This window comes from Dipodomys spectabilis, unplaced genomic scaffold, assembly GCF_019054845.1.
Source record: "Dipodomys spectabilis isolate Male_0828 unplaced genomic scaffold, ASM1905484v1 ptg000421l, whole genome shotgun sequence".
NCBI classification, from domain to species: domain Eukaryota; kingdom Metazoa; phylum Chordata; class Mammalia; order Rodentia; family Heteromyidae; genus Dipodomys; species Dipodomys spectabilis.
Window position 1 is genome coordinate 2915175 of NW_024871098.1, and position 14186 is coordinate 2929360.

The 14186-nt window shown below is 38.8% G+C and overlaps 1 non-coding gene across 1 annotated transcript; it reads left to right on the forward strand.

The window, feature by feature from the left end:
• The first annotated feature begins 13365 nt into the window (after nt 1-13365).
• LOC122097286 lies at nt 13366-13472 on the forward strand. The gene has a single exon (XR_006145513.1). It is a non-coding gene; the product is annotated as a U6 spliceosomal RNA (small nuclear RNA).
• The last annotated feature ends 714 nt before the right edge of the window (nt 13473-14186 follow it).

Sequence of the window (14186 nt, forward strand, 5' to 3'; positions counted from 1 at the left end):
CAGGAACAGGGTAAAGGAGAGAGAATAGGGGGAGAGACAAGACCTTTTCTCGGTTTTGTCGCGACCGCCTCGACCCGCAAGGATGACGCGACAACAGGTTCTTCTTTCAGGCGGTTTATTCAGGACCTTTTACAACATCTTCTCTCCCGCTTCTTCTGCCCGCTTCTTCCCGCTTCTCCTGCCCTCCGCCCCCGCGGTCAGGTTATAAGCCTCCTGGATGGCCAATCCCGAAGCGCCACGTGGCATATACCAATAGGGCTGCAAACACAGAAGCAAACTAGGAGCCAAGTCATAGCCATATAAGGAGTTGTTTTTTACAGAGAGCACTAGTCACCGGGAAGACGGAAGGCGGGAGCCAGCGCCATCTTTGGTCGCAGCCACACCATGCGGCTGCGCCATTTTTGCGGCCGCGCCTTACGGCCGTGCTGTCTTTGGTCGCGGCTCCGGCTCCCGCAGCTCTCCACAGGGGTTATGCATGGGGCCAATAATACCTCAAGCCACAGCGGGGTGGCTGTCCACTGATTGCACTGCTTACAAAGGCAAAGGCCAAGAGGTCTTTCATGTGGCTGTTTAGCCCAAAGTAAGCTCAGAGGGCTCTGTCCTCCCAGTGGAGAAAGGCCTTGAAAGGAGGAGGAAGGTAGCAGAAAGCCTCCATGAGAAGTGGCAAGGAGGTGTGTGGCTCCTGGGCAGAGGGCACCCAGTCCTCCTGGGTGTCAACACCATATGTTAGGAAAATGGTGGAGAATGGAAAAGGAATAGGCTGAACTCCATCATCAACAGGTGAGGGCTGTTTATGGAGGAACAATGAGGGGCACAATCCTTCCAGTGCATTTGGAGGTTGTGTGAGGGAGCTGGGACAGGATCTGTGTTTTATAGGAGGTCTGAATAAGGAGGTAGAGGTTAATGAAAAGCCCCTAGGTCAAGGAAGGTGGGGAACTTTCTGTTGGACCCACAATGGGCTTAGGTGGATTTCCCTGCACTTCCAAGGAGGTCACACGTACCTGGGATTTTGCCTGGAGTCTGTATGGCCTTGGGACAATAGCGGGGGGGGGGGGGGGGGGGGGGACAGGTCAGTCCTTCAGTTCTAATTGGAAAAAGTTAGCCTTCCCAGCTTTTCTGCATATAACACTCCATAAACATTTTCTTATTAGAGGATAATTCAAGATTACCTATAAATTGATTGATAATGACTGAGCTTGACAGAAAGGTGAGAGAAAACTGTCTACACTTCAGTGAGGTTCTGACTTGTGTTTCACAAAGTGTTAGGAAAGCTCTCCATGAGAAATCTAGCAGCTGCATTTCTAAAAATGTCCTTTCGTGCTTACACTTTCTGATAATGTCTCAACTCAAGTACTTCTTCTTGAAGATCCAAACCATTCAATGATGCTGTATTAGATCCTTGTTACATTTTACAGACAGCTCTTGGTGATGAAATTTGTGCCTTTTATAATTGCTCTTCCAATTCCATCCACAATATGCAGACAAAAATTATCTGAAAAATTTGTATCTGTTGATAGTGCATATAGTTTTCCACCACAAATATAGAATGTAGCAAAATTTTTCATAGCAATTATACTGCACTAGGTTGTAGGCAGATTCTAATGTAAATAATATACTGTGTTTATGTAGAGAATTTGAACATCCAAAATTTTAATATGCCTGTGGTCCTAAAACCAGTACCTTACAGATATTGAGTGACAAATACATCATATAAGTATAGAAGAAGTTTTCCTTGTATTTTGTACATATTTTTTATTGTAAATATCGTGTACAAAGGGGTTACAGTTACATAAGTAAGGTAATGAGTACGTTTTTTATTGAGCATTGTTACCCCCTCCTTTGATTTTCCCTACCATCCCTTACCTTCACACCCCCCCAACTCCCCACTTTACCCCCCCCCGATAGTGTCTTGTACATCCCATTGCTACAATGGGTCAACATGGATCCTTTTCTTGTATCTTAAAGAAATACTGGCTTGATTTATGCTGATTCTACTTGTGTAGACACACCTAAAGTCACTCACCAAGTCCAAAAGCACATAAATGAAATGCACATCATCTTTTGTCAGTTGGTATAATTGTATTCTACACATTTATTGACAGGTTACAAATTATTCTCAAATTTTAATACATTAAAAATACTTTCTTTTTTTTTCTTAATTTCTTGGCCAGGAAATGTTAAGACCTGTGTCAGCATTTCTAACATTAGACTTTTCACATGGGTTGGTTAAGTGTTGACCTGAGGTCCAGTCTTCTGAGAACTCATATATATGCTTAGGAATTGATGGTAGTTGGATGTGAGGGCCAACTGGCTGTGACATCTGTCACCCCATTGATAGCTGGGGTTGATTCGGCTGATTTGGCTGTCTAGGCGGGTGTCCCCTTCCTCCCTCACCGCTACATGTGTGTTCCTCCTGAAACTGCGAGCTCAGTCGAAGAGGATGACCATTCCCGATAGAGGAGGACCAGTCTTAGGTCAAGGCTATACAAGTAGCTGAGCTCCCCTTCTAGAACCCCCAAACAAGCTTTCAAGGAATTGATGGTAGCTTTTGGAAAAGAGCACAAGGAAGGATGTCATTTAAAGCCTTATAATTTTATTCTTTACCAGGATATTCTACTGCTTTGGTTTTGAGACTGTCTACAACAGCAAGCATTCCATGGGGAGCAAGGACACACCATAAGACCTTTACTGACTGACATTTCCGAGTGATTTGGTATCATTTGTGCGGCATGTTGCAAGTAGATGCTGTCAAAAACTACCAATTTTAGGAGATAAGACGAGTGGTAAAAGAACTCTTAGAGACAAATACATCTTCAACATATTTGGTTCCAAGCATTCCGTGTAAGGCATATTCAACAATTAGTGAAATTTGTGTTGGCTGTATCTATTTGTCTTTCTCCATGTGTGCATGTATATATATATATGTGTGTATATTTGTGTGTATAGTAACATACATGTGTACATATAATGGCATATACACACATATATGCATATATAAATAAATATACATATATAAATATATGTGCATATATAAATATATGTGCATCAGCTGTTCAGTGATTAAATCTAGAGTTCCCAGCACACTGCCATGCTCACAAAGTATACATGATAAACTGCTCTGAGGATCTGTGCTCACTTCCCCCATTACCTTGTGTTTCATTCCTGTGCACAACTTCAGCCTACTTTCTCTAGGAGAGCTTTGTTTGTGTTAATTACTGGTAATAAAAGAAAAATATTGTTTGAAAAAGAAAAAGAACTTTTATGTCACAAGTTAAAAGTATCTTATCCGCCGGGCGCCGGTGGCTCACGCCTGTAATCCTAGCTACTCAGGAGGCTGAGATCTGAGAATCGTGGTTCAAAGCCAGCCCGGGCAGAAAAGACCGTGAGACTCCTATCTCCAATAAACCACTAGAAAACCGGAAGTGGCGCTGTAGCTCAAGTGGTAGAGCACTCGCCTTGAGCTGAAGAGCTGAGGGACAGCGCCCAGGCCCAGAGTTCAAGCCCCATGACCGACAAAAAAAAAAAAAAAGTATCTTATCCGACCCAATGGATGCCTATGAGATAAAATTATAATAGAAATAAAAGTGAAAAGGAATAACTAGATCTGTTGTTTTGCCATTTAGAATGGCAAAGAATAATTTCAAAGCACTGTTATAACTCTTAAAGAATGCAAGGGTAACTGATGGTCCCTATCATGTTCCCACAAAGCCAGTGGATCCTAAAGGATAATAGTAGACCAGCAGAAATTCTAAATAGAAGAGATGAGTCATGAAAGAGAAAGAGAGGAAATGAGAGAGAAAGAGAGAGAGAAATATCATAATACTGAAAGTGCATAACAGATAAACAAGAGATGTAGGAGAATATTCATACTCCTATCTTTAGACTCTCCATGTACATTTGAAGGTATTTGATGTGTGATAACCCATCAATATAAAAATATAAAGTGATTTTGATAATAATTAAAGATTACCCAGAAGAAATTATAAATGCAATAAGGTCTTCACAGAAGCAAACTCTCAAAGATATTTCATGCCTTTGAAAAGGATGAAGAGGCTGGAGTTAGTATAAATTTAGAACTATGACAATTCACAAAAACATAAAAAGATATTCATATATTTCCTTATATAACCTAAAGCAGAAAGCAAATTTTGTTTATATGATTTTTTAAAAAAATTATTTTTTATTGTGAACATACTGTACAGAGGGGTTACAAATACATGGGCAAGATAATGAGTACATTTCATATCAAGTATTGCAGCCTCCTCCTTTTGTTTACCCTTCACATCCCTTCCCAGCCTCCCCCCGACCCCCACCCCATTCTCTCCCCCCCACCAAAGTTGTAAAGTTCATTTTCAACATGACAACTTGTACTTCTCATTGTTGTAACGGGTCCACAGTTATCCATAAACGACTTGTTTTTCCCCTTCTCCTCCACAAATTGTACCGACATCAAATATAGTGAAAGCAGGGGTTATACAGTGGGGGAGGGACATAAAAACCAACAAAGAAATAATCTTATAAATGAGTTAGAAACAAATGCATGAAAGAAAAAAAACATTTTAATACATATCTAAGGGTTCATTTTCCTAACATCACATTATCTGAGCTTTTCTGCTTGAATCATACGTATACTAGATATTGCAAATAAGGGAAACCATGGGACCTATGTTTCTTTGGATTTCGCTTAATTCACTTAATATAATTTTTCCAAGTCTTTCCATTTCCTAACAAATGGGGCAATGTCATTCTTTCTGATGGAGGCATAGAATTCCATTGGGCATATATACCATATTTTCTTGATCCATTCATCTACTGAGGGGCATCTGGGTTAGTTCCATATCTTAGCTATGGAAATAATGCTGCAATAAACATAATTGTGTTGGTAGCTTTAGTGTGGTCTTGTTTGTAAACATTTGGGTAAATGCCCAAAAGTGGGATTGCTGGGTCATAGGGGAGCTCTATGTGAAGTCTTTTGAGGAACTTCCATACTACTTTCCAAAGTGGTTGAACAAGTTTACATCCCCACCAACAATGAAGTAAGGTTCCCTTCTGTCCACTTCCCCTCCAGCATCTGTTGTTATTAGAGTTCTTGATTTTTGCCATTCTAACTGGAGTGAGGTGGTATCTCAATGTTGATTTGATTTGCTTTTCTTTTATGGCTAGGAAGGTTGGGCATTTCTTCAGGTGTCTATTGGCCATCCTTCTTTTTCAGAGAAATTTCTCTTTAAGTAATTAGGCCACTTATTTATTGGACAGTTGTTTCTTTGAGGATTAGTTGTTGGGGGATTTAATTTTTTGAGTTCCAAGTATATTTTTGATATGAGACCCTTGTCTGTTGTATAGCTAGTGAAGATCTTCTCCCAATCCGTGGGCTTTCTATTGATCTTGAAAGCTATGTTCTTTGCCATGCAGAAGCTCTGCAACTGTACCAAGGAGATCTAGGGTTTCTCCTATTCCATCCTGTAATTTTTTCAGAGTGTCTGCTTTGACTCCGAGGTCTCTGAACCATTTGGAGTTGATTCTGGTGCAGGGTGATATATAAGGATCTAGTTTTAGTTTTCTACATGTAGTTAACCAATTTTGCCAGCACCATTTACTGAAGAGGCTGTCTTTCTTCCATTCTATTTTTTTAGCTCCCTTATCGAGGATTAGATGGCGATAGCTCTGTAGGCTCATTTCTGGGTTTTCAATTCTATTCCATTGGTCCTGAGGTCTGTTCTTGTGCCAGTACCAAGCTGTTTTGATTACTATGGATTTATAGTAGAGTTTGAAACTTGGTATTGATATTCCTCCAGCTGTGTTCTTTCCATTAAGGAGCGTTTTTCCTATTCGGGGTCTTTTATTGTTCCATATGAATTTTTGGATAGCCTCTTCTGTTTCCTTGAAGAATGGCGTTCGAATTTTGATAGATATCACATTGAATTTGTAGCTAGCCTTGGGAAGTATTGCCATTTTCACGATGTTAATCTTTCCAATCCAGGAGCACGGGAGGTTTTCCCATTTTCTAAGTTCCGTTTTGATTTCCTTTTTCAAGTTTTTAAAGTTTTCATCATTGAGGTCTTTCACTTCTTTGGTTAAGTTAATTCCTATGTATTTTATTTTTTGTGGTGCTATTACAAATGGAGTTGCTTTCCTAATTTCAGCCTCACTTTTCTCATTGTTGGCATACAGAAAAGACTGATTTTTTGAGGGTTAATTTTATACCCTGTTACTTTGCCAAAGTTTTGAATCAGCTTGAGTAATTTGGGAGTGGAGTCTATGGGATTCTTTACATACAAGATCATGTCATTTGCAAAGAGGGAGAGTTTTATTTCTTCTTTCCCTATTTGGATCCTCTTTATTTTTGCATCTCGTCTTATTGCTGTAGCTAGGCATTCTAATACTAGATTGAAGAGAAGTGGAGAGAGTGGGTATCCTGGTCTTGTTCCTGAGTTAAGAGGAAATGGCTTTATTTTTTCACCATTAATTATAATGCTGGCTGTAGGTTTGTCATATACAGCCTTTATTGTATTGAGGAATGTTCAATGGATTCCTAATTTTTTTCCAAAACCTTCATCATAAAGGGGTGTTGGATCTTGTCGAATGCTTTTTCTGCATCTATTGAGATAACCATGTGGTTCTTATCCTTGCACCTGTTGGTGTGATGAATAATATTAATTGATTTGCGTATATTGAACCAGCTTTGCATCCTTGAAATGAATCCTGATTGATCGTGGTGTATGATTTTTTGGATGAATTGTTGAAGTCAATTGGCCAAAATTTTGTTGAGAAGTTTTGCATCAATGTTCATCAAAGAAATGGGTCTATAGTTCTCTTTCGTTGATGAGTCCTTGCTTGGTTTTGGGAATGAGGGTTATGATGGCTTCATAGAATGTGTTCGGTAGTGAACTTTCTCTTTCAATTTCATTGAAGAGTTGGAGGAGAATTGGTGTGAGCTCTGCTTTGATGGCCTCGTAGAATTCCGCTGTAAAACCATCTGGTCCTGGACTTTTCTTAGCTGGGAGGTCTCATTGCTGTTTCTATTTCAATGCTTGATATGGGACTGTTAAGATGGTTTAACTCATCTTGGTTTAGTTTTGGCATGTCAATATTTGCTAGGAAAAGGTCCATTTCTGCCAAGGTCACAAACTTATTAGCATAAAGTTTTGAGAAATATTTCCTTATAATGTTCTGAGTCTTGGGTGTTTCCGTGGTGATGTTTCCATTCTCATCTCTGAGTTTATTTATTTGGGTGTGTTCTCTTCTTTTCTGATAAGATTTGCTCTTTGTTTTGTTGATTCATTCTATAGTTTTTTGGATTCCAATTCATTTAATTGTGATTTAATTTTAATTATTTTGTTCCGTCTACTGAATTGGGGTTTATCTTGCTATTCTTTTTCAAGAGGATTAGGTGTGTCATTAAATTGTTGGTTTCAGATCTCTCCAATTTGTTGATGTAGGAGCTTAGAGCTATAAACTTGCCTATGAGTACTGCCTTTGCTGTGTGCCAGAGGAGCTGGTAATTTGTGTGTTCAGTTTTGTTAAATAGCATGAACACTTGAATTTCCATTCTAATCTCTTCCATGACACACTCGTGATTCAACAGTGTGTTGTTCAGCCTCCATGTGTTAGCAGACATTTTTGTTAGCTTTTGTTGTTGAGTTCTAATTTTATTCCTTTGGGGTAAGAAAGAATACAAAGTATAACTTCAATGTTTCTGAATTTGGACAAGTTTGCTTTGTGGCGTGAAATGTGGTCTATTTTAGAAATGTTCCATGTGCTGCTGAGAAGAACGTGTATTCTGTTGCTGCTGGGTGAAATATTCAGTAGATGTCTGTTAAATCTAGTTGATCTATGCAGTTGTTTAAATCTGTGGTTTGTCTGTTGAGTTTTTGCCAAATTGATCTATCTAGTGGGGAGAGTGATATGTTAAAATCCCCCAAAATTAATGTCTTTGGATCGATGTGGGATTTGAGGGAAAGTAGTGTTTCTTGGATAAATTTGGGTGCTCCGTTTTTTGACAAATAGATATTTAGAATTGTAATATCCTCCTGAAGGAGAGATTGCTTAATTAGTATGTAGCGACTTCTTTATCTCTTCTCATGAATTTTAATTTGAAGTCTATTTTATCTCATAATAGGATTGCAACTCCCGCCTGTTTATGGGGACCATTTGCTTGGTAGATTTTGTTCCAGCCTTTAACATTGAAAATGTGTTTGTTTTTACGGGCAAGATGTTACTTCTGAAGGCAGCAGATAGAAGGATCTTGTTTTTTAATCCAACTAGACAGTCTATGTCGCTTAATTGGAGAGTTAAGTCTGTTAATGTTAAGAGATAGGACTGAGAGGTATTTGGGAGTTCCTGCCATGTTATCCACCTTCTTGGGGGCTGCGAAAACTGGGTTCTTCATATGGTTCTTGGATTCTCAGTTTGGGTGCAGTTTCTTGGCCTTTATTGTAGTCTTGTTGGTTTTCTATGTGTAGGACATCTTTAAGAACCTTTTGTAGGGCTGGTTTGGTGGAGATGTATTATTTCAATTTTTCTTTGCTATGGAAGGTTTTTATTGGCCTTTAGGTATGAAGGAGAGTTTAGCTGGGTACAGTATTGTTGATTGATAGTTTTTTGTTTTTAGGGCATGGCATACATCATTCCAGGCTCTTCTTGCTTTGATTGTCTCTGCTGAGAAATCTGAGGTGATTCTAATTGGTTTCACTTTATAGGTGATTAATCTTTTCTCCTTGACAGCTTTAAGGATCTTTTCCTTGGACTGAGTTGATCCTGTGTGGATTATAATGTGACGGTGGAATGTCCTATTCTGGTCTGGTCTATTTGGAGTTCTAAAAGCTTCTTGTATCTGAATAGACCTATCTTTTTGCATGTTTGGGAAGTTCTCTGCTAGGATCCTGTTAAACAAATTTCCTAGACCATTAACTTCTGTTTCTAGGTGCTCCTCTACATCCATTATCCTTAGATTAGGCTTTCTGGTGGTGTCTTCCAAGTGTTGGATAGATCTATCATATTTCTTGGACTTGTCTTGGATGGTTGTATGTTCTTTCTCTATAATATCTAGGCTGTTTTCAATTCCTGAGATTCGATTTTCTGCATGGTCTAACCTGCTGTCAAGACTTTCTACTTTGTTTTTTATCTCTTTCCTTCTAATTGGTCAGCTTTGGGGCTGGGAAGGTGGCTCAGTGGTAGAGCGCTTGCCTTGCATGCATGAGGCCCTGGGTTCAATTCCCCAGCACCACATAAGCAAAAAAAAAAAAATTTGGTCAGCTTTGATGGCTTCAAATTCTTTGTTGAAGCGTTGTTTTAGATCTTGTATGAACTTCTTTACATCCTTAATTTGGTGTTCAGTGTTTATTCTCAAATCACCTAGTTGATTGGTTATGGTTTCTGTGGACTCCCATTCCTTCTGTTGGGTTCCATTCAGCATTCCCTTTGTGGTCTCACTGACTTCCTTCAGCTCTTGTTAATGGATACCATGAATGCCTTTAGTGATCTTTGTGTATTCTCATCCTGCTCTCTCAATTCCTGTATTACTCTTTGCTTAGCTTCCTCCCGTTCATGCCATTCCTGTAGTTTTCTTTGAGTGTTCTCAGCCTGTTTACGCCATTCCTGCCTTTCTCTTTGAGCATTCTCAGGCTGCTCATGCAAATCCTGTATCAGTTTTTGAGTACCTTCCTCACGCTCATGATATTGCTGTATAAGCCTTTGGATTGTCTCCTCTCTTTCCCTATCACCATCATACAGAGTCCTTTGTAGGTTTTCAATCTTTTCCTGCATTGACATTTTGTTTGCCTCCTCTCTCTCCCTATCACGCTCATACAGAGTCCTATGTATATTTTCAATCTTTTCCTGCATTGACCTTCTGTTTGCCTCCTCTCTCTCCATATCATGCGCATATCGAGTCCTTTGTATGTTTTCAATATTTTCATTTATCATGTTTGCCAGCCGTGTTTGTAGAGCTATTTGGGATCTCTCCTCTGGATTATTCATTATCTGTTCTGTACCCGGATTATCATGAGTGGGAGTGGAAATACCCGGACTTGCCATTTTTCTTGTGGTTTTCTGGCTTACTCTGCTATTTGGAATGAAAATAACACCAGTTTTGTGCTAGAACACTAACTTAAGGCAAGCATCAACCAAAGTCTGAATTTGTACAGTCAATAATCTGCAGATACAATCTAGTTCAACAGATATCTCTATTCAACATCAAACAACTATATATTAATAGGCTACAAACTGCAAAGAAGAATTTGGAAAACCAGAAATTATTAGGGTTAGGGACATATGTGGGTGAAATTAGGAATAGAGTGATGTGGGAAGGCAAAAAGAGAATTAACTAAGTCCTAATCTCAAAGCAGGAAATAGGTTGGATTGGATGAAAGTAGAGAGAGAGGGAAAAAGAAGAGAAGGAAAAATATAGACCAGAAATAATAGAAAAGTAAAAATTAAAAGTATTATGCAGATTCGAGAACAAAGTATTCAAAGAATCTGAATATCATGAGAGAACGGGAGGGATATAATGGAGATGTGAAAAACTTAAGAATAAAAATACTTAAAATATTATATAGGTTTAAAGAGGTAGTACTGCTATTAAGGAATTTAGGTCTCAGATTTTTTGAATTGAGTAATAAATTTGTGGATTAAGTGTGTACACAATGGGGATAGGGTCTAATAGTCAACTACAGGTTTATCTGAGTATGTGCAGAACAACAATTAAGCCACATAAAGAATAATGAAAGAGAAGAAAAGGTGAAAAGGATAAGAAAGAAAGAAAAAAAGATCAGAAGTTCAGTAGAGCTAAACAAAACAAAAAGAAAAATTTTTTAAAAAGAAAAAAAATGTACACACACATGTATCCCTAAAATAAAAATTATAGGAGGAAAAAAAAGTTACTAGAAAACAATTTTTTTCAAAAAAGGTAAAAATTAAAAATTAAAAAAAGTTTTAGAAAAGAAAAAATATTTATAAAAGGTATAAAAAAGAAGAAGAAGAAAAAAGTTCTTTTATTTTTTGGGAGGGTTGGGAAAAATCCTGTATCTCCCTTGTGTCCATAACTAGTGTCTTGTTGGAGTCTCTGGTCTGCTTGTGGTCCTGTGGCTTGGTTGGTTTCTTAAGTCAGTTTGTTTGGACAGGCAGAAAAATGTTCTGCTTTACCCAGGATTTTGCGATCCTCCTCCCAGGTTAGTTCAACGGGAGGGAGATCTGCATTGAGTATCACAAAAGAGGGAGATGGCTTTTTCCTCATGTTTGGAGATGCTGTGATGAGGCGAGGTTCTGGGTAGAGTTGAGGCCTTTCAGCAAACACTAGCTTTTCCCGGGGGCTAGTTTGTGAGAAACTCTCAGAGCCCAGCCTGGAGCCACTCTCAGGGTTTATATTTACTGAATTTCAATTGATTGTGAAGGCTGCTAAAGGGAGGGGCAGCCTCTGGCTTTAATTACCCAGTGAATAAAGCCACTCCCTGGGCTGGCACCCGAGCTGGGTGACTTTTCCCTAGGCGGAGCTGAGTCTGGAAGGTCAGGTTAGGTTCTTGTGACCTGCTAAATGACTAGATTTCTTCCAAGGCCTGAGTTGGACTTAGCAGCTCGGCAGAGCTTTGTCGGTATCCAAGATGGAGATCTCCGGTACTGGGTGGGGGGAGGGGTGGCCTTCCATCCTCTGCTCCCTGAGGAGTGAAAAAGTCAGGCTTCTACTCATGCCATCTTGGTTCCTGGGTCGTCTCTGGTCTGCAAACTGCAGGATGAAGATGTCGCTCCTTGTCAGTTCTTGCTGGTGTTGTGTAGAATCCGCTCACCCACTGTGTCTGGCTCCTTTGTCACGGAATCTCTGTGATTCAGGTATGGCGGTTTCTGCCACTGCCACCATGGCTGTTGCTGCAGCGGTGGCGGCTGCTGGCAAGAGCTCAGATATGTCTCCATGCCTTGATTTTCCCTCTAGGGCCTAACTCTCTGTCCTGTGATGGCACACTTGGTGTGATTATCTGGCTTAGGACTGTTTACTGGAACTCTAAAACTGCTTTCTATGGGAGAGCTTGTTTAGCCTCCAGCTTCTCCTCCGCCTTCTTCCCAGAACTCCCCTGTTCAGATGATTTTTTAAAAAAACAGTCTCTCGGGTTCTGGGAAAGTGGCTCAGTGGTAGAGTGCTTGCCTTGCATGCCTGAGGCCCTTGGTTTGATTCCTCAGCACCATATAAGCAGAAAAAATAGGCATGGTGCTGTGGCTCAAGTGGTAGCACTAGCCTTGAGCTGAAGATCTGAGGGAGAGCACCCAGGACCCAGAGTTCAAGTCCCACAACCAACAAAAACCAAACCAAAAAACTAAAAAAAACACAGTCTCTCACTTTTGTGACCTCAACTCTGTAAAACCACTGCTTCAGTCTAAGGCTAAGATTTTATGTATGGACATTAATCAACACTCCTGATTCAGACTCTACTTGAGAAAATTTTTCATGAATATTTTGTTCTTAATTTTGATTTCTGTGAATTCACATGCACCTATAAAAAATGGTCATCACAGTAACATTTTCAAAATACCTCATAATGACAACTTAAAAAAGTTGTATTATATTGCAACAAGGGAAACAATGCAACAAATAAAGAAAACCAATAATTAAATATTAATGATTGATAAAATAAAAGCCAAATACCAGTGTTTCCAGTATTTGAAGTATACTATATATTAGATTTTGCTATTTGCTCATAATCCTGTACATTTAAAACTGGCTAAGATTATGATGTTCAACAAGAGTTTTATAGGCTATGAGTACCCTTTAAATTTACACTGTATGATAACTATTTATGTCTCATCTCACCACTGGTACATGGCTTATATCATCATTTGTTCCTTGCTAACATATAAAGAAAAGAAGCCCTAAAGTTTCAACAGAAACTATGTAGTTAAAGTCTTAACTCTTTGCTCTGTTTCTTTACACAAAGACTTTGCATCTTCTCATTAATAAACTTTCTATAAACTCTGAAATGTACATACTTAGTAGTATATGTCAGCTACCATAAATTTAAATACTTTATGGAAAAGTGTTATGACCTGTCAAACAGTCTTAATTTTGGCATATATAAGCAAATTCCCAAAATTAAAAATTTAAAACATTAAAACTTTTACATACCTTAACACTTGCTGCAGTGTTCATTATGACAGGTGCCCTGCGTAGAATAATTGAATTCCTCCTCCTACACATCTCTTGAACAACAAACATCTGGATTCGTTTTTTTTTTTTGTCATATCAATCTTGACTTTATTCTTAAATGTGTGCTTATGTAAGAAATACATGGTTCTAAAATTTCAAAATTCTTTTGAACTTGCTTTTTGTTGAATTATCTAGCTTAAGAAAATCAATTCCAATTTATATATAAAAAATGTTCTGTGCTCAATTCGGCAGCACATACACTAAAATTGGAACAATACAGAGAATATTAGCATGGCCCCTGCACAAGGATGACACCCAAATTCGTGAAGCTTTCCACATTTTTACAACAACAGATGCTGGAGGGCATGTGGCAAGAAGAGAACCCTACTGCATTCTTGGTTGGAGTGTAAACTTGTTCACCCACTTGGAAAGCAGTATGGAGGTTCCTCAAAAGATTCCACATAGAGCTCCTCTATGACCCAGCAATCTCACTTTTGTGCATTCACCCAAATGATCACAAACAAGGCCATTCTAAAACTACCAGCACAACTGTTTATTGTAACATTATTTACCATAGCTAAGATATGGAACCAACCCCGAGGCCCCACAATAGATGAATGGATCAAGAAAACCTTGTGAGTGTGTGTGTGTGTGTGTGTGTGAATTCTATCATCCATCAGAAAGAATGACATTGCCTAATTTGTTAGGAAATGGAAAGACTTGGAAAAAATTATATTAACTGAAATAGGCCAAGTCCAAAGAAACATAGGTCCCATGGTATCCCGTATTTGCAATAAGTTATATATGTCTGGGATAAGCAGAAAAGATCAAAAGCTATGTGCATATGACTAGATAAGTTGATGTTAAGCTAAATGAACCCAAGATAGGGACACAAGTGTTTTTTGTTTTTTTTCCCCCTTTCTTGCTATTGTTTCTAATGCACCTGTAATGTACGATGTGGTTTTTTTTTTTTTTTTTTAATATGGTCGTCCCACACAGTATAACCTCTGTTTTCAGTGTATTTGGTGTTGATGCGCCTTCATTTATATACACTTCT